The sequence below is a fragment of the Rhinoderma darwinii genome, assembly GCF_050947455.1.
Source record: "Rhinoderma darwinii isolate aRhiDar2 chromosome 12 unlocalized genomic scaffold, aRhiDar2.hap1 SUPER_12_unloc_4, whole genome shotgun sequence".
NCBI classification, from domain to species: Eukaryota; Metazoa; Chordata; class Amphibia; order Anura; family Rhinodermatidae; genus Rhinoderma; species Rhinoderma darwinii.
In genome coordinates this window covers 133807-155360 of record NW_027461875.1, presented here as the reverse complement: position 1 = coordinate 155360, position 21554 = coordinate 133807, and the positions used below count along the sequence as shown (strand labels likewise).

Genomic DNA, 21554 nt, shown 5'->3' with positions numbered 1-21554 from the left:
AAATACCCCAGACGCTGACGTCGCCGCCAGCTTTTTCCAGCAATGGTTGTAAAGTCCATCCTTTCGATGAAGCAGAAAACGTGATTTATGGGAGAAGACAACCCTTTGCCAATCATCGGTGCTCTGAGACCAATACTGCCGTGCAAATTGAAGCCATTTTCTCTGATGCACCTTTGTTACATAGGAGCAGTGACCATCCGTCGGGTTCGGAGCCCCATACGCAGTCGGGTTCGCTGAACTGTTGTATTAGACACACGTCTGGTAGCCAACGTTCACCTCTCAAATACATGGCACGTGGTGCTCTGCAGTTTCCATGTCCGTTATTCCCAATGGTGCCATTTGTCCACTCACGATACACTGTCACCACAGCAGCACGCGAACAGTTCACAAACTGCGCTGTTTCAGAAATACTGCCGCCCTTGGTCCGAAAGCCAATAATCATCCCTTTTTGCAACTGAAAAATGGTGCATTTTTTGCGGACGCAAAACGGACACGTTTGTGTGAAACTAGTCTAAATGTATCTGATATAACAAGTTCCACTTACCTTGATTTATCCGGGAACTTTCGTCTATTGCAAGCTGCAAGAGTTCTCGGTAACTCATTGTTCCTTGTAGCAGGCGGCTTGATGTTTAAATTCAGGAACAATGGAAAAACGGGATTCCTCAAATAAGAGGGAATCTACCACGATGTTCAGAAGTTGCACTGGTGTTTAAGTGCTCTGAACAGATGATGTAGTAGTCGCTTTGTAGCACAAATTCGCTCTTTGAAAAACCAAGTGAAGTTTCAGCATCAGCATCAACTCGAGATATGGCACTGATGTGACCGCGCTTGGGGTACTTAGAACTTCACGCCATTGTGATGTCACTGCTATAGATGCCACACCCTCCATTGTTCTGATGACATCACTGCCTGCAGTGATGTCATAATGCTTACGGTATGTCATAAACGGTCCCCTGCTCTGCATTATACCAATCACTGCAGGAAAGCCTCCAAATAAATAAATAAATATATATTACATTTTTTTATATTTACATATTGCAGCTGAAAATCTCTAATATTTGTTTAGTAAATGTTTCTCTATAATTGTTTAGTAAATGTTGTAGCACACAATTCATCTAAGTAAAAGTCTTAGTAACAGATTACCACCATGGAGAGGTGGAAATGTAACTTTATTTTTCTAAAACTAGATGGTTCTGGAGTAAATAAGAATCCTTTATAACCTAAAGAGGTTGTCTGGTATAAGAAACCCATTGTAAATACCCTATTGGGGAATTCTAAGTTAAGAAAGGACAAGTCTCTTATTGATTTCACTGTGTAATGCTTAGTTTCTCCTGTAGTGGCGCTGCAGGGGAATTCAACACTTCTCAAGTTCCATCACAGATTAAATCTGATCGCTGGGGGTCACAATCAGCGACATTAAGCTGCACTATCTGGATGTACAAATGACACTGGATGAGGGCCGTATTGTGACAGACATTTACACCAAACCAACTGACTGAAAATAACTTTTTAATTTTAGCTTTCAACCCAAATCAGCACAAAAATAAAATTTCACAAAGCCAACTACATAGTGATAGAAAAAGCTGCAGAACTTCGCATATAAATGAGACGGATATGTGAGAGGCAGATAGATAGGGCGTGCTCTAGCAAAGTAAAAAATGAGCCCCCCATTACTTTATTTTTCTGATCTCAAATGCCAAGATACAATCCCGTTAGTAAGCCCTAAATATACACCTCCTGCAATGAGCCATAATACAATTGTGGGGATCAGACCTTAACCACTTCCTGCCGCAGCCATTTTGAATTTTTTTATTTTTGTTCTTTCCTCCTCACCTTCCAAAAGCCACAACTTTTTTATTTTTCTGTTGATATATCCATATGAGGGCTTGATTTTTGCAGGACGAGTTGTAGTTTTTCATGGCACCATTTATTGTACTAATGAAATGGGAAACTGAAAGAACTTTCTTTGTGGGGTGAAATAGGAAAAAAGCAGATTTCTCCATTGTTTTTTGGGTTTAGTTTTTATGGAGATCACCGCGCGGTTTTGTTTCGCCATTATCTGAGAGCCATACGTTTTGTTTTCTTTCCGTCGCTGCAGCCGTGTGAGGGCTTGTTTTTTTGTGGCACGAGCTGTCGTTTTTATTGGTTCATGAGACTTTTTGATCATCTTTTATTCCATTGTTTGTGGGAGATGAGATGACCAAAAAACAGTGATTCTGCCCTTGACATTTTTTGTTTGTTTTAATGCATTCACCATGTGGGTTAAATAATGTTATACTGTTATATCTCTGACTTTTACGGACGTGGCAATACAAGTTATGTTAATTTACTTTTTTTACATTGCTTTTTTTTAAACTTTAAATATTTTAACTTTATATATAAATATAAATATATATATATATATATATATATATATATATATATATATATAAACTTAATTTAACTGTATTTTACTTTCTTTACTTGCCCTCTAGGGGACTTAAACCAGCAATCATTGGATCGCTTGCATGATATACTGCAATACTAATGTATTGCAGTATATCGTGTTCTTTACCTGCTCTTATTAAGCCTTGCCAGGGGTGCAAAGATGGCAGACCTGAGGGCCTACATTAGTCCTCCAAGCTGCAATGACAACCATCGGCACCCCGCAATCGCAGGGGGGCAATGGGCTGTCAGAGATGGCCACCCCCATCTTTCTAATGGCTTAGTTACCGCAGTTACTATTGACCTCAGCATCTAAGGGGTTAAACGAGTGGGATCGTAGTAATCTACGATTTCGCTCGTCGCAGTGAACTTTCAGTTGTAACATACAACCAACACCAGCAAATTATGGAGTGACCTCAGTCAGTGACACCACTCCATACTTCCCTCCTGGCCTACACCGTATATATACACGTTGGTTGTCGTGGAAGGGGCTAGGCAGCATTGAAGGGTTATGCTGCTATAAAGCAGATCTTCCCTTACAAAAACTAATGAAGTTTTGGCAACCAAAGGTGCCCCCCTCAGCATCAGAGCCCCATAGCAGCTTCTATGGCTACTAGGGCTATAGTTATGTCCATGTACAGGGGGAAGATTTGACAGTAACACTACAGGTGATGTATTATCACAGTATACATCTAGTATTAGGATAAAATAGAATGACGTACCAGTCCCCAGACATTAGTAGATACGGGTCACTAAGAAAATCATGGTGGTTCCAAGTACCAGGCTCAGGACCAACACCTACAAGAGGAGGAGAGAGAATAAGGAGGTTAAAACGTGGCCAGGTGCGGTGGATTCACTGCTTGTACACAATGCATCTTAAAGGGGTTATGCGGGGACTAAAAGTTATTAGCAGTGTTCTAACTGCATTATGTGATGTCACGGTTTGTGGGTATGTGGACCCACCAGGCCGCACCGCCATAGCAGCGAGGCAGCTGGCCAAACAACAGGGAACCCCAGAAATACATAGTCCCGCACAAGGGTAACCGGATAGTCCAGACAGTGGCCGCAGCTCTGGCACGGATGGAGGTATTTAACACAGGACGTGGCGGATGACACAGGTGCAGTAGACACGACTCCAACTAGTAGGCACAGGAACAAGAAGACAGTACGGGATACAGGAACGGGTAACAGGGCACGGGAACAACTGGAACGGGAAACAGTAAGGGACCATTTGAAAGACAGACTTGGGGTATACTAACAATGCTCAGGCAAGGATCAGATGGGTTGGGCCCTTCTTATAGTCCAGGAAATCATGTGTGTTGATGATGGTGATTTCCTACATGTGCGTGCGCTGGCCCTTTAAGAGCGGGCACGAGCGTGCGCGCGCACCCTACGGGACAGAGCAGATCGTACCAGAAGTGAGCGCTGGCGTCTCCTGGGAAGGAGATGGGAACCAGCGCTCACAGATCCATGGCTGCGGGCGTCAGGTGAGTGGACCCGATGGCCCTGGACGCTACAGTATCCCCCCCTCTTACGCCCCCTCTTCTTGGGACTAGAGCGAGAGAGGAACTTCTTAACAAGAGCAGAGGCATCAAGGTTCTCCTCCGGCTCCCAGGACCTCTCCTCAGGACCAAACCCTCTCTAGTCCACCAAATAGAAAGTCCTTCCTCCTACCCTCTTGCAGTCCAGGATCTCCCTCACCTCGAACACATCAGAAGAACCGCTGGGAGCAGTTGTGGAACAGGAAGTCTTGCTGTAGCAGTTCAGGACCACTGGTTTCAGGAGGGACACATGAAAGGAGTTGGGGATTCTGATGGTAGGAGGCAGCCGCAGTTTATAGGAGACAGGGTTAATCTGTTGCCGAATCTCAAAAGGACCGAGAAACCTGGGAGCAAACTTGTATGAAGGCACCCTCAAACGAATGTTCCATGAGGACAGCCAGACTTTGGTACCTGGAAGATACTGCGGCAGCTCTCTTCTTGTATCCGCTTTTCGCTTCATACCTGGGTCTGTTGCCAGATTTACGGGAAGTCCCCAAATACAGAGTCAGCAGCGGGTACCTGAGAAGTAGTAGACACTGGAAGAGGGACTCTAGGATGTTGACCGTATACAATGTAAAACGGAGTTGAAGTGGTGGACTCGCTTGTGTGGTTGTTGTACGAGAACTCGGCCCATGGAAGAAGCTGTACCCAGTTATCATGCTGTAAGGAAATGAAGTGACGGAGATAATTCTCTATGATCTGGTTGATCCTCTCGACTTTCCCATTGGACTGGGGATGATAGGCTGTGGAAAAGTCCAATATCACATCCAGGAGTTTACAGAGAGCCCTCCAGAACCTCGAGGTAAACTGAAACCCCCGATCGGACACAATGTGAAGGGCAAGCCATGCAAGCGGTAGATGTGCTGGATGAAGAGATTCGCCATTCGGGGAACAGAAGGTAGGCCGGTCAGCGGGATAAAATGTGCCATCTTCGAGAACCGGTCCACCACCACCCAGACAGTGTTGCATCCTGCTGAGGGAGGAAGGTCAGTGACAAAGTCCATCACAATGTGCTGCAAGGTGGCATTGGGTATAGGCACAGGTTGATGGAGGCCGGCAGGCTTGGAGTTAGTAACCTTGTTAGAAGCACACACCGTGAAAGAAGAGACAAAGTCGACAACATCCTTGGGCAGCGTGGGCCACCAAAAGTGACGAGCAATCAGGTCTCGGGTTTTACGAACACCAGGGTGCCCAGCCAGTTTAGAACTGTGTCCCCATCGGAGAATTCTTCTCCTGCCTGCTAATCAAACAAAAGTCCTCCCCGGAGGGATGTCTCTAACCTGCAAAGGATTGGCAGTGATAATGCAGGACAGGTCTATGATAGTTTGAAGAGACTCCGTGTCATCCGTTTCAAATGACCTGGACAGGGCATCGGCCCTCACATTCCTGTCAGCGGCCACTCTGCGTGACAGGGATTTAGTCGTTGAGCGGACTGAAGGTAGGTGAGGTTCATGTGGTCGGTGTAGATTAGGATGGGGTGAGCTGCGCCCTCCAGCAGATGGCTCTACTTCTCCAGAGCCAATTTGATGGCCAGTAGCTCCTGATCCCCAACAGAGTAAATGCGCTCTGCAGAAGAAAAAAGTCTCGAGTAGTAGCCACATACTACTGCCTTTCCTTTGGGGCTCCTCTGGAACAGAAGTGCGCCTGCACCAACATAAGAGGCGTCCACCTCCAAAGAAAACTGTATATATACGTCAGGATGATAGAGGATCGAGGCAGAAGTAAAGGCTTTTTTGAGACTAAAAAATGTGGACTCTGCCTCTGGGGTCCACACATTGGCGTTCACACCGTTCTTGGTAAGGGTGGAAATAGGAGATGTCAGTGATGAGATGTTTGGGATAAACTGCCGGTAGAAATTGGCAAATCCCAGGAAACGCTGTATGGACCTCAGACCTTGAGGACGTGGCCACTCCAGGACAGCTCTCACTTTCTCAGGATCCATCTTGAGACCTTGATCCGATATGATGTAGCCCAGGAAGTGCAGAGAACTCCTCTCAAAGACGCACTTCTCCAGCTTGGCGTATAAATGATTCTCCCTTAATCGTAGTAGAACTTGACGGACATGCCTGCGATGAGTCGTCGGATCTGGGGAGAAAATCAAAATATCATCGAGATAAACAACAACACAGCTATAGAGATCTCGGAAGATATCATTAACGAGTTCCTGAAACACTGCAGGAGCGTTACACAGTCCGAAGGGCATCACTACGTATTCATAGTGCCCGTGACGGGTGTTAAATGCCGTCTTCCATTCGTCACCCTGGCGGACCGGAGCGGAAGTGAGATGGGGACCAGCGCTCACAGATCCATGGCTGTGGGCGTCAGGAGGTGAGTGGAACCGACGGCCCGCGGCCATAGATGCTACATGTGAGTAAACTCGCTAATATACATTCCCGTCCGCCTTGGTGCTGTTTCTGAGATTTTCATAGATTTGTATAGCGCTGATGAGGAACCGGAAGTCTAGTTGTACAGTCTTATTTGGTGACGACACGACTCTTCGTCATGTGATCGGCCCCGCTGTACACTATGTACTCGCTGTACTACTGCTCCTGCAGTATACGGAGCACAGCGCCGCTCTCTGAGAGGTTCCTCTGAGAGGTTCCTGTTGTTTCTCCTTTGCTTTATCCAATGCTAAAAACTAATAATGATTTTTTTTTTTTTTAAATGCAAGCCCCTCAGTTGGAGTCACTGGGACCCAACACTAGAATTTCATCTGATTTGACAGATTATGGCACAATTTTCTATGGGGAACTTATGGTGGTTATTTTGATATTCCCATACTGTTTTTTGACACAGACCACCTACCTAAACATTGCTACAGACAAATCCACCTCTTCATGGTAAAGGTATTCTCTAATGCCAGTGCTGTCTTACAGCAGGATAATGCCCCCGCCACACTGCAAAAATTGTTCAGGACTGATGTGAGGAACATGACAAAGAGTTCAAGGTGTTGACCTGGTGTAGCGCCCATGGCCGCGGGCCGTCGGGTTCACTCACCCCCCGACGCCCGCAGCCATGGATGAAAACAATGATCATTAACCTACATGACTTCCTGCTCTATAAGAATGCCCCAGCCCTTCTGATCCTTGCCTGAGCGTTGTTAGTCTTTCCCAGTCTGTCTCGCAAATGGTCCCTTAGTGTCTCCCGTTCCCGCTGTTACCCATGCCCTGTTACCATTCCTGTATTCCGCATTGTTCCTGTGCCTACCCGTGTTCAAGTGTCATCTGCCACGTCAAGTGCCAACTGCCATGTCAAGTGGCATCTGCCACGTCAAGTGCCATCTGCCACGTCAAGTGTCTTCTGCCGCGTCAAGTGCCATCTGCTCATCGGATACTGCCCGCCACGTCTGGCGCCACTTTCCGCACCTGCCTCCATCCGTGCTGAAGCCACAGCCACCGCCCGGACTATTTCAGGTACCTAAGCATTACTGTCTGCCATCTTACTTTCACATAGACTGTGACCTGGTCAGCTGCCTCCCCGCTACGGCGGAGCGGCCTAGTGGGTCCACAAACCCAGTGTCCGTGACAGTACGCTCAGGCCATGGAACCCGCTGGTCAGCCCAAGACCCCAGTACAGAAGATTCAGACAGAGATGCATGACCTACGCACTCGTCAGGATCAACTCCTTGAGGCGGTGAATTCTATTCTGGTCCGCCTGGATCTACTCGCTGTTCCACCCCCGGTTCTTCCTCCAGAGGCTGTTGCCACTGCCTGTTGCTCCCCCTGTTTGTTCCGGTTCCTCAGTTCCTCTGCCTCTTCCTCCTCGCTACGACGGTGACCCCAGAGCATGCAGAGGATTTCTTAATCAATGCACGGTGCATTTTAGGCTACGGCCTCATCTCTTCCCCTCCGAGGAGGCTAAAGTAGCGTTCATTATCTCCCTCCTCGCTGGCAAGGCCCTCGCATGGGCGAACCCAATCTTGGAGCAACAGGGACCTGTATCCTCGGACCTAGCCTTGTTCCTGCAGTCCTTTCGTACCGTGTTCGAGGAGCCGGGTCGAACATCCTCTGCCGCAGCCACTCTGTTGACCCTCAAGCAAGAAGGCTCCACAGTAGGGGAGTATGCGATCTCCTTCCGTACCCTAGCAGCCGAGCTGGCATGGAATAATGAGGCACTGGTGGCGACCTTCTGGCAGGGACTGTCCTCTCACATCAAGGACGAACGGGCAGCCCGCGACCTTCCTTCTACCTTGGATGCCCTTATCCTGTTAGCCACCCGGGTTGATATGAGAATCTGGGAGCGCTCTCAAGAGGTTCGTTAGGAGAGCCGGGCCCACAGACCAGCACCCCCTGCCCAGAGACCACTATTGTCCACTCCTAGTGCGCTACCTGAGGAACCCATGCAGGTAGACAGTCCGGTTATCTGAACAGGAGAAGCAGCGCAGACGCTCCTCTGGACTTTGCATGTATTGCGGCCTCAAGGGTAATTTTGTGCGCCAATGCCCACAGAAACCGGCAAACTCCAGTACCTAGGGTTGGTTGGAGAGGCAACTCTAGGTGGAACGTCTCCAAACGTTAAAACCTCTTCCAAATTATCGATACCTGTGGCCATCGTCACCGGACAGACATCACATCCTTCCACCGCCTATCTTGACTCTGGAGTGGCTGCTAATTTTATCCACCAGGATCTAGTGGATCGGTTTCAACTACCCACAGTCCGTCTGGAGAGACCCCTGGCAGTTGCTTCTGTGAATGGTCTACCCTTTCCTGATCCGATCATGCTCATCACTGAGCCGTTGACATTACGGGTCGGAGCTCTTGACTCAGAACAGATCTCCTTCCTGGTACTACCCAAGGCTATCAATCCTATCCTGCTGGGTCTGCCATGGCTCCGTCTACACACCCCGACACTCGACTGGAGTTCTGGAGAAGTTCTTCAATGGGGTTCCAGATGCCATAGCCATTGCCTGTCACAAGTCCGTTCTGTTGTGCCCCCTCTGCCTCAGTCACTCTCCGATCTACCTTCTCAGTATGCCAGTTTTGCGGATGTCTTTTGCAAACGAGAGGCTGAGACGTTGCCTCCACATCGGAATTATGACTGTCCCATTGAACTGGTTCCCAATGCTTCTCTTCCCCGTGGACGAGTATATCCTCTCTCCTTGCCAGAGACTTTATCGATGTCAGCCTATATCAAGGAGAACTTGGAGAGGGGTTTTATTCGGAAATCTTCCTCCCCGGCCGGGGCAGGATTCTTCTTCGCTAAAAAGAGAGATGGATCTCTCCGACCCTGCATTGACTACCGTGGTCTCAATCAGATCACGGTCAAGAACAAATACCTGTTGCCACTCATTTCTGAGCTGTTTGATCACATACGAGGAGCCAAAATTTTTTCCAAGCTAGATCTGCAGGGGGCCTATAATCTAATCCGGATTCGACGGCGTGACGAATGGAAGACGGCGTTTAACACCCGCGATGGGCACTACGAATACCTAGTAATGCCCTTCGGACTGTGTAACGCTCCCGCAGTATTTCAGGAGTAATGACATCTTCCGAGATCTCCTCTATATGTGTGTTGTAGTTTATCTCGATGATATTCTAATCTTCTCCCCAGATCTGATGACCAATCGGAGGCATGTTCGTCAAGTTCTTCTGCGACTAAGAGAGAATCGCTTGTATGCCAAGTTAGAGAAATGCACCTTTGAAAAGAGGTCTTTGCCCTTCCTGGGCTATGTCATCTCGGATCAAGGCCTTAAGATGGACCCTGAGAAGTTAAAGTCTGTCCTGGAATGGCCACGTCCTCAAGGCCTAAGGGCCATACAGTGGTTCCTGGGTTTCGCCAATTTCTACCGGCAGTTTATTCCGAACTTTTCTTCTCTGACGGCCCCCATCTCTACCCTTACCAAGAAGGGTGTGAACGCCAAGGTATGGACTCCAGAGGCAGAGTCCGCATTCATTAGCCTCAAGAAAGCCTTCACTTCAGCTTCGATCCTCCATCACCCTGACGTGTCTCGGCAGTTCTCACTGGAAGTGGACGCTTCCTCTGTTGGTGCAGGCGCACTTCTGTTCCAGAGGAGCTCCAAAGGAAAGGCAGTAGTATGTGGCTACTACTCAAGACTGTTTTCCTCTGCTGAGCGCAATTATTCCATTGGAGATCGGGAGTTACTGGCTATCAAATTGGCCCTGGAGGAGTGGAGACATCTTCTGGAGGGCGCTACTCACCCCATCCTGATCTTCACCGACCAGAAGAATCTTACTTACCTTCAGTCCGCTCAAAGACTGAATCCTCGTCAAGCCAGGTGGTCACTGTTCTTCACCCGTTTCCAATTTCTGCTCCACTACCGTCCCGCTGACAAGAATGTGAGGGCCGATGCCCTGTCCAGATCATTTGAGACGGTAGACACGGTGGAGTCCCTTCAGACGATCACAGACCCGTCCTGCGTTGTCACCGCCAATCCTCTGCAGCTTAGAAATATCCCTCCGGGGAGAACTTTTGTTCGGTTGGCAGACAGAAAAAGAATTCTCTGCTGGGGACACAGTTCTAAACTAGCTGGGCACGCCGGTGTCCGTAAAACCCAAGACCTGATCACTCGTCACTTCTGGTGGCCCACGCTACCTAAGGATGTTCTGGACTTTGTCTCTTATTGCACGGTGTGTGCCTCTAACAAAGTGACTCACAGCAAGCCTGCCGGCCTGCTTCAACCCCTGCCTGTACCCAGTGCCCCCTGGCAGCACATCGCTATGGACTTCGTCACGGACCTTGCTCTCTCAGCAGGATGCAACTCCATCTGGGTGGTGGTGGACCGGTTCTCTAAGATGGCATATTTTATCCCGCTGACCGGCCTACCCTCTGCTCGACTGGCAAGTCTCTTCATTCAGCACATCTTCCGCTTGCATGGCTTGCCTCTTCACATTGTGTCTGACCAGGGGGTTCAGTTTACCTCTAAATTCTGGAGAGCCCTCTGTAAACTCCTGGATGTGAGTTTGGACTTTTCCTCTGCCTATCACCCCCAGTCCAATGGACAAGTTGAGAGGATCAACCAGATCATGGAAAATTATCTCCGCCACTTCATCTCTTCACAGCACGATAACTGGGTACAGCTCCTTCCATGGGCCGAGTTTTCATACAACAACCACACAAGTGAGTCCACCACTTCCACTCCGTTTCACATCGTGTACAGTCAACATCCCAGAGTTCCTCTTCCTGTATCAACTTCATCTCAGGTACCCGCTGCTGACTCTGCATATGGGGACTTCCTGCAAATCTGGCAACAGACCCGGTCCTCTATTTTGCTGGCGGTCGATCGCATGAAGCGAAAGGCAGATACCAAGAGAAGAGAACCTCAGCGCCCCTACTCTTATTAAAAAGTTCCTCTCTCACTCTGGCCCCAAGAAGAGGGGGCGTAAGAGGGGGGATACTGTAGCGCCCCTGGCCGCGGGCCATCGGTGTTTACTCACCTCCCGACGCCCGCAGCCATGGATCTGTGAGCGCTGGCCTCCGTCGACCTCCTAGGAGATGCCAGCGCTCACTTCCGCTCCATTCGGCTGGGTCCCGTAGGGTGCGCGCGCACGCTCGCCCCCGGCCTTAAAGGGCCAGCGCGCGCAATTAGGAAATCGTCATCACCATCAACTGCCACGATTTCCTGGTCTATAAGAAGGCCCCTGGCCTTTTAATCCTTGCCTGAGCGTTGTTAGTCTTTCCCAGTCTGTCTCGCAAATGGTCCCTTAGTGTCTCCCGTTCCAGCTGTTACCCGTGCCCTGTTACCGTTCCTGTATTCCGTATTGTTCCTGTGCCTACCCGCGTTCAAGTGCCATCTGCCACGTCAAGTGCCATCTGCCACGTCAAGTGTCTTCTGCCACGTCAAGTGCCATCTGCCACGTCAAGTGCCATCTGCCACGTCAAGTGTCATCTGCCACGTCAAGTGTCATCTGCCACGTCAAGTGTCTACCGCTTCATCGAATACTGCCCGCCACGTCTGGCGCCACTTGCCGCACCTGCCTCCATCCGTGCTGAAGCCACAGCCCCCGCCAGGACTATTACAGGTACCCAAGCATTACTGTCTGCCATTTACTTCTGCTTAGACTGTGACCTGGTCAGCTGCCTCCCCGCTACGGCGGAGCTGCCTAGTGGGTTCACAAACCCTGTGTCCGTGACACAGATAACCGGCTTAGCAAGATTAATAAATTCTCCTCTAAGGCTACAGACAGTAATACAATATTTTAATGCAAGGATGTGTACACTCAGTGTCTGACTGAGGTACCTTGGACCCACCAAAGGAAATAATTCTTGGGGGTCTACACTTCCACTATATAGAAATAATGTGAACACTCTTAATTGTGTACTAAAAACGTGTGTAGTAAAACAAAGACCAATATTCCCACCATATAGTGACAGATATCAGTCCTACACAGGCATTCTGCAGACCATATACACTACCGTTCAAAAGTTTAGGGTCACTTAGAAATTTCCTTATTTTTGAAAGAAAAGCAGTTTTTTTTCAATGAAGATAACATTAAATTAATCAGAAATCCACTCTATCCATTGTTAATGTGGTAAATGACTATTCTAGCTGTAAACGTCTGGTTTTTAATGCAATATCTACATAGGTGTATAGAGGCCCATTTCCAGCAACCATCACTCCAGTGTTCTAATGGTACATTGTGTTTGCTAACTGTGTTAGAAGGCTAATGGATGATTAGAAAACACTTGAAAACCCTTGTGCAATTATGTTAGCACCGCTGTAAACAGTTTTGCTGTTTAGAGGAGCCATAAAACTGACCTTCCTTTGAGCTAGTTGAGAATCTGGAGCATTACATTTGTGGGTTCGATTAAACTCTCCAAATGGCTAGAAAAATAGAGCTTTCATGTGAAACTCGACAGTCTATTCTTGTTCTTAGAAATTAACGCTATTCCTTGCGAGAAATTGCCAAGAAACTGCAGATTTCCTACAACGGCGTGTACTACTCCCTTCAGAGGACAGCACAAATAGGCTCTAACCAGAGTAGATAGAGAAGTGGGAGGCCCCGCTGCACAACTGAGCAACAAGACAAGTACATTAGAGTCTCTAGTTTGAGAAATAGACGCCTCACAGGTCCTCAACTGGCAGCTTCATTAAATAGTACCCGCAAAACGCCAGTGTCAACGTCTACAGTGAAGAGGCGACTCCGGGATGCTGGCCTTCAGGGCAGAGTGGCAAAGAAAAAGCCATATCTGAGACTGGCTAATAAAAGGAAAAGATTAATATGGGCAAAAGCACACAGACATTGGACAGAGGAAGATTGGAAAAAAGTGTTATGGACAGACGAATCGAAGTTTGAGGTGTTTGGATCACACAGAAGAACATTTGTGAGACGCAGAACAACTGAAAAGATGCTGGAAGAGTGCCTGACGCCATCTGTCAAGCATGGTGGATGTAATGTGATGGTCTGGGGTTGCTTTGGTGCTGGTAAAGTGGGAGATTTGTACAAGGTAAAAGGGATTTTGAATAAGGAAGGCTATCACTCCATTTTGCAACACCATGCCATACCCTGTGGACAGCGCTTGATTGGAGCCAATTTCATCCTACAACAGGACAATGACCCAAAGCACACCTCCAAATTATGCAAGAACTATTTAGGGAAGAAGCAGGCAGCTGGTATTCTATCTGTAATGGAGTGGCCAGCGCAGTCACCAGATCTCAACCCCATAGAGCTGTTGTGGGAGCAGCTTGACCGTATGGTACGCAAGAAGTGCCCATCAAGCCAATCCAACTTGTGGGAGGGGCTTCTGGAAGCATGGGGTGAAATTTCTCCCGATTACCTCAGCAAATTAACAGCTAGAATGCCAAAGGTCTGCAATGCTGTAATTGCTGCAAATGGAGCATTCCTTGACTAAAACAAAGTTTGAAGGAGAAAATTATTATTTCAAATAAAAATCATTATTTCTAACCTTGTATAATTTCTAGTCATTTTGCAACTCATTTGATAAATATAAGTGTGAGTTTCCATGGAAAACACAAAATTGTCTGGGTGACCCTAAACTTTTGAACGGTAGTGTAAGTGAATACAGTGCAGTGAAATTCAGTGACTCACAGGTGACATCTTCTCAGATTGGAGTCATTCATGTTCTCTTTTCTTCTTCATCCGGCCCAGAACGCCATGTTGACTTCCAGTCTTTTTCATCTCCAATGCCCAAGCGCGAACCACAAGATACGTCATGAAAGTGTTGATGTAACCTGTATACCACGTTCACGTGGCCCAATGTGCCACGTCACAGCGTATTCAAATCATGGAAGCGTTCAGTCTACATGACTACCGCCCGTCACGGTGCGCATACCTTAGATCAAAATTTTGACATATAACTAACTCTAAGCCTCATAAGTTAATTTTCTTTAGCTATTATACTAGGATGTACAATTCTATATTAAAATATTATCATATTAGTCATGTGTCCTAGTATACCCACATCCAGCGATGGGTGGGATGGGTGAAACATAAAATAGTTTTCCATGAGTTTTGAACTGCGATGTGCTGCTGATCTCTCCTTTTGGGGGTAATATACAGGGAAAATGGGGGTTATATAAGGGACTCTCATCATCCCTGTATATACCAGCCATCATCCCCATATATAACCACCATTATCCGTGTATGTACCAGCCCACCATTATCTCGGTATAAAATCTCCATCACCCCTGTATATACCATTAGGGCGGGCACTGTCAGCTTGCTGTGGCGTGCGGGCATTGTGGCTAAACAAGAAGTAAATGGGGTGGGCATTGAGGACACCGTGGACCAATAGGATGCCTGAAACGCCGGTATATGGGAGAAGTCCAGCAGAATCTGAAAATATGCCTCCTGATTGCGTAAAGGCTATGTACACCTTTGCACTGTATTTTTTAAATTGCCTTGTATGTATTGTGCAAAATAAATCACATTTCTAATTGGTCTACCATTTGTCTTCTGTACCTGCAGTGTATTTCAGTTTATGGCCAGCTGCTGTATTCAGTTATCTCTCTAAGGCCCTGTTCACACCTGCGTTGGTGTGTTTCGTTGTTCTGCTCCGTCAGTGGTGCAGAACAAAGGAATAACGGAAGCAACGGTTCAGTCGCACAACGGACACCGCCACCTGCCAACAGAACCCATTGACTTTAGTGGATTCCATTGGCTTTCCGTGATTTTACCAGAGACAATAGTGCAGATGTGAATGAGGCCTTATCTGTCAGTCATCACCCTAATGGCAAACTGAGCAGCAACTCTTTTGCAGGCTCATGAACAAGAATTTACTGTGGAATCTGCGCATGTGCATAGTCCTAATTACTGCATACCTCCTAACCGTCCCGGATACAGCGGGACAGTCCAGGATTCAGGGCGGTGTTACGCTGTCCCAAGCGGCCGGTGGTATGTTTTGGTGTCAACTGTATCTGCGTCCTCAGGATGCAGATACAGTTGAATTCAATGCTAATGTAAGCGATCGTCAGCTCCCTGCTTCTGTATTAGTACCACTCGCTGAGGAATTCCCGGGCACAGCGCTACTTTAAGTGCGGAGCCCCTTATCTCACTATCCATATATGTACATTGACGTCGGGGACTACTCATGGAGCGGAATCCACTGCCTTTGCATTGCTGATGGTCTGGCCGGGGATTCCGCTCCTAGGCGGAACCCCTGATGTCACTGTCCATATACGTACAGTTACATCAAGGGCTCCTCCTGGAGTGCAATCCCTGGCCACAGCGTGGCCGACGCTCTGAACAGGGATTCTGCTCCTATTACGTCACTGTCCATATATGGACAGTGACGGCAGGGGCTCCTCCTGGAGTGGAATCCCTGGGGGAGGGGGGTGGCACCATCTACATGGGCACTGTGTGTGACACTATCTATATGGGCACTGGCGCTTTATATGTGTGCACTTGTACTAGAGGTAGCTAAGGGGGCATTAAACTGTATGGGGGCAGCTATTTGTCATTATTTCTAGCAACGCATTCCCTTTAATACTGGCGTTTCATACACCAGTCCTATTAAACAGTTTGCTGGAGTAAGATGCAACACATTTATTAACATGCGAATGACTCTTAATAAATGTGTCGCATCTTTTAGTTGCAATGCGGCCTGTCATCAGTACTTTCTACGTGCTGCGGCCTGCTGTACATTTAAAGTACATTTTTAAAATGTATTTTATTGTCTGATTGGGGGGGGCATACAGTCTGATTGGGGGGGAGGTATGGGTCTGGCACGGACATTTGCCTTGTTACGCCCCCCAGAGATAAATCTGGGCCGCATTATACATATAGATTTCTGCTATAATTGACATCAGTTACTGGCGTAAATTATAGTAAAATTGTTGGCCATTTCTGCGAAGCCCCGGCCATTTTTTGCCCCCAAAAATGTCAACATTTGCGCATTTTGTGAATTTTCTACGCTAGTAAACTGTTGTAGAAAGGTTAATATATTCCCCCAAAGGCTACAGACCGTAATACAATATCTTGATGTAAGGATGTGTACACTTAATTGTGCAGCAACGCTTGTTGTCTCCATTCTATGTCAGTGTGGGAAGTAGATGTCCGGCCTTATGATTTTGTGATATGTGATAGACCCAGAATCCCAATCACCAAACCAAAGAATGCAAAATAAAGACACAAAACATTATAATTGGGTGTTAAATGGTCAAAACTTTTATTATATTATATGACCAAACCCAAAATGGCAAACCTCCGACTCACGAAGAGTCACCCTCCAGCACGCAGGAAAGGAAAAACCCCCTGTGGGGGAAACCTCTAGGGAAACCATGGCTGGAGGATTGCCCTTCCTCTGGGCTTAGAAGGTGCCAAAATATCATTTGTAACAGAATTTGTACGTTTTCTCAGATTTTCAAGGAAAGACATTACAAATGAACGAACGAACGAACGAACGAACGAACGAACGAACGAACGAACGAACGAACGAACGAACGAACGAACGAACGAACGAACGACATAAAACACATAAATCGGCTGATCTGGTTGGCTAGGCGGATGTCTCTCTTCCTGGGCACCCATTAAAATGAATGGTCGATCCACGGATGAGACGGGTCCTCCAGATGCCTCCTTGTAGCACCTGTCTCCGCTCCGGCTAATAGAGGGGGATCTCCTGCTGGAAACCCCCCTCTATTACAGACAACCCGTATTAACAGGATGGCATCACTGTGATGAAGAAGTGGTCTGGGGTGAAGGGTTTCCCTGCTAGAACCTCCAAATTACATCAGGTCGGTATTGGTGGGGAAGTCAAGCTCAAGGTCCTCAGTCACATCCAATATGGCGCTGAATGTGGCAGTAAAACCTTCTAATATGGAATCTTCTTTATGTCATAAACATTTGTATTTATGACATCAGCACCTTCATCATCATTACTACAGGAGTTTATTACCACTGCACAACTCATACATTGTGACGTCACCCACAGTGGTCTGAAGTGTTAACCCTTTAATGACTGGCAGTGTACTTACCACAGAGGCCATAAAGCTGAATAGAACATATCAGCGGCCATAAAGGAAAAGGGATAATGCAGGGAGCATCTCCGCACAATAACTATCCATGACAAAGGGTTGTCCAGGATGAGATAACTTGTCTGCTTTCTCCAAAAACCAGCACCACACCTGTCCATAGGTTGTGTGTGGTACTACAGCTCATTACCATTCACTTCAATGGAGCAAACCTGCAATACCAGATACAACCTGTGGATAGGTGTGGTGCTGTTTTTGGAAGAAAGCAGACATATTTTTCTAATCGTGCACAGCTCCTGTTAGAAATAGTTCAAAAAAAGGGGGGAGAAGGAGGAGAAGGGGAGAGGGAAAGAAGAAATTAAAAAAAGGTAAAAAGAGGAACTCTGAGGTAAAAGAAACCAAACTAGACTGAAAGGAGTCTGCTGGAGGTGCCAGATGGAAAGACAGATTCTGCCATGGGGACCAGATTAGTTGAAATGTATCTTGAAGGGGGGCTTCAGAGAGTGGGTTTTAACCCCTTCCCGCCCTATGAAGTGCTGTTGCATTGAAAAGCTATGCAGTTCATCTTCGAATGCAGCGTCACAAAAACAAATTATTTTGTAAAAAATAAAACTATATAAATTTGGTATCGACATAATCGTAGCGACCCGCAGAATCAAGTTATCATGCAATTCATGCCGTCCGATGAACACTGTAAAATCAAAACAGAAGTGGCGGAATTACAGGTTTTTTTTCAATTCACCCCACAAAATGTAGGTTTTTAAAAAAAATAATTTAATACATTATATGGTACATTAGTCCGCAGGGTAAATTCCACATAAACAGCGCCATTCATCGGTTAACTGTTTAAATGATACCAGTTCAAGTGACCTTTATCGAAAAACACCATAAGAAATGTTTTCACAATTAACCTTCTAATTGGGCCTAGCATGTGTGATACTGTCTGCTAAGCCGTTGTATCTAAGCATATTATATGTGATACTGTCTGCTGAGCCGCTGTCTCCTATCAAGTAGCAGAGCTATCAGGTGTCATAGTGTAATGAAACGGGGTAGGGAGACAGACAGGTGAGCCCTAATCTACCCGAAACTCAGTCCCTGCCTATTTGCACGGCCCGTCCTAAGTGACGGTGTACAACTGGGCGACGGTCCCTACGCTCAATAAGTGCAAGACAGACAACACAAGACAAGGGCACACAGAAGAAAAAGGGGGAGGTAGGGGCAGTTGCCCACGGAAACACCGTGCGCAACAGGCAGTGGTGAACGAGCCGAGACAAACCAGGAGAGTACGAAGTAGCAAATCAGAGCAGGAGAATAGTCAGTCAAGCCAGGATCAATAAGTAACAGCGGTCAATAAGGTAAGTAGCAAGAATCGCAGAGCCAGGAAACCAGACAATCACAGGCAAGGAACATGCTGCAAGTGAGGGTAAAAATAGACCAAGGGCAGGAGATAGAACCGTCAGGCCAGGCTTTGATAGGTTCTCCCTCTCCTCAGCCTGCCAGCCTGAGTGGTAACAGATCGCGCCACTCGAGCAGACCTTGGAGCTGATGAAGGCTGATTAACCCCGGGCGTCGACACAGAACCTGTGTCTGGCAAACCCTTTACAGTACCCCCCTTTTTATGAGGGGCCACTGGACTCTTCCTAGGTGGGCCTGGCTTGTTGGGGAACCGAAATTGGAACTTGCTGAGCAATATACCGGCGTGAACATCCCGGGCGGGTACCCAAGTCCTCTCCTCAGGCCCGTATCCTCTCCAATGGACCAGGTACTGGAGGGAGCCTTGGACCATCCTGCTGTCCACAATCTTGGCTACCTCGAATTCTACCCCATCCGGAGTGAGAACAGGGACCGGAGGTTTCCTCGATGTAGCCAAGGACGGGGAGCAGCTTTTCAAGAGGGAGGCAAGGAACACGTTGTGTATCTGAAAAGACGGGGGTAACTCCAGCCGGAAGGAGAAAGGGTTGAGGACCTCAATAATTTTGTATGGCCCTATATACCGGGGAGCAAACTTCTTGGACGGAACTTTAAGGCGCAAATTTTTAGAAGACAGCCACACCAGATCCCCGACCACAAGCAGAGGGTTAGTAGAACGTCTTTTATCTGCCTGAGTATTTTTGATGATCTGGGACGCCTCAAGGTTCTTCTGAACCTGGGCCCAGACTGTGCACAGTTCCCGATGAACGACATCTACCTCGGTATTGTTGGAACCACCAGTTGAAACGGAGGAGAACCGTGGATTAAGCCCAAAATTACAGAAGAAGGGGGAAACCCCCGACGAGCTACTGACCCGGTTATTAAGGGAAAATTCGGCGAGGGGAATGAAGGAGACCCAATCATCTTGAAAGTTTGAGATAAAACATCTTTAGTATAGTTCCACAGACTGATTAGTCCTCTCAGTTTGGCCATTAGTTTCAGGATGGAAGGCCGAGGAAAAGGACAGATCAATCTCCAGCTTCTTACAGAAACCTCTCCAAAACAATGAAACAAATTGTACCCCTCTGTCAGAAACAATATTGACCGGAACCCCATGGAGACGCAGGATGTGTTTGACAAACAAGGTAGCTAACGTCTTGGCATTGGGTAGTTTCTTGATGGGTGCAAAGTGGCACATCTTACTGAAGCGGTCTCCTACAACCCACACCACCGACGTGCCTTGGGACGGAGGCAGATCGGTGATAAAATCCATGGAGATATGGGTCCAAGGTCTATGGGGAATGGGCAAAGAACATAGTAAACCCGCAGGTCGGGACCTGGGAGTCTTGGACCTAGTACAAATTTCACAAGCGGCGACGTAGGCCTTAACGTCTTTAAGCAACCCAGGCCACCAATAGGTTCTAGAAATGAGGTGCTTGGTACCCAGGATGCCTGGATGGCCAGATAGTGCGGAGTCATGGTTCTCCCTGAGCAACCTTAGCCGGAATTGCAGGGGAACAAATAGATTGTTCTCAGGAAGGTTCTCGGGAGCAGAAGCTTGATCAGCCGCAATTTCGGAGACGAAGTCTGAATCCACAGAGGATATGATTATACCTGGCGGCAAAATACAAGCGGAATCCTCCTCAAGAGAGGGGCTGGCCATGAAACTACGCGACAGAGCATCAGCTTTAACATTTTTTGTCTAACTCCAAGGACTCCCCAGCCACAGCGAACAGGCCTTGACCCCCTCAAGCCTGAGAGTCCCGCCACAACAAAATAGCCCTCCCAATGCCATCCTGCAAGCCCAAGCACCACAAATCCATTCCCACATCATTCAGGTGAACACCATCTACACTCCAATACGCTCCAACTCCAGCTTCCAAGTCCCAGTGCCGAACACATATGCCGCCATTCCGCGCAACAAATGCAGACACCGCCCTGTTAACTTTTATCCTGGCTTTGTTGATCCGCTCCACCGACCGTGCCAAACGCCAGGATTTTCTAGGCACAATATCCGACCACACCATCATCAAGTTCGGGTACAATGACCACAGGTGCAACAGATCGTGTTTTATGTCCCGAACCAACTCACGGAACGGGCGGGCCCCAAGATCGTTGCGCACAAGAAATCATCGAAATAATGAATGATCGAATCCACCCCCGCCACAGATTTGACCACCCATTCCAAAAATTAGCTAAACGCCTCAAAGTACGCACAAGAAATGGAACAACCCAAGGGGAGACACTGATCCAAATAAAAACCGCCCCCCCCCCAAAAACACCCCAGTAAACGCTGACTATCCGCATGCACCGGCAACAGCCGAAAAGCCGCCTCGACATCCGTCTTGAACATTAACGCCCCCCTACCATGGAAACGCACCCACTGCACCGCCGCGTCGAATGACGTATACACGACCGAGCAAAGATCCCGATCTATCCCGTCATTAACCGACAAGCCCTTAGGATAAGACAAATGGTGAATCAAACGGTATTTGTTCGCCTCCTTCTTCGGGACAACCCCCAGCGGGGAGACGACCAAACCCGGGATGGGGAGAGAACTAAAGGGCCCCGCCATGCGCCCCAAATCCACCTCTTTTGCCAATTTCTCCCTAACCACGTCAGGATGCTGGTAAGCTGACTTCAGATTTTTTATGGAAAAGGGGACCCTGTGAGGAGGGGAGGGGATACAAAAACCCACATTAAAACCATCAAACAACAACTGCGCACTGGCCCTGTCCGGATAACTATTTAGAAACCTGACTATCCTTTCCAGCTTCACTGGCGTTACC

General features: G+C 47.7%; 1 protein-coding gene across 2 annotated transcripts in view; it reads right to left on the bottom strand.

The window, feature by feature from the left end:
* LOC142698164 (protein kinase C delta type-like) overlaps positions 1-21554 on the bottom strand; it is a 336589-nt gene that overhangs the window by 242338 nt on the left and 72697 nt on the right. For both annotated transcript variants that reach the window (XR_012865714.1, XR_012865715.1), the window contains exon 2: positions 3147-3222. The gene's annotated coding sequence lies outside the window, so the exon portion shown is untranslated. The remainder of the gene's footprint in view (positions 1-3146; positions 3223-21554) is intronic.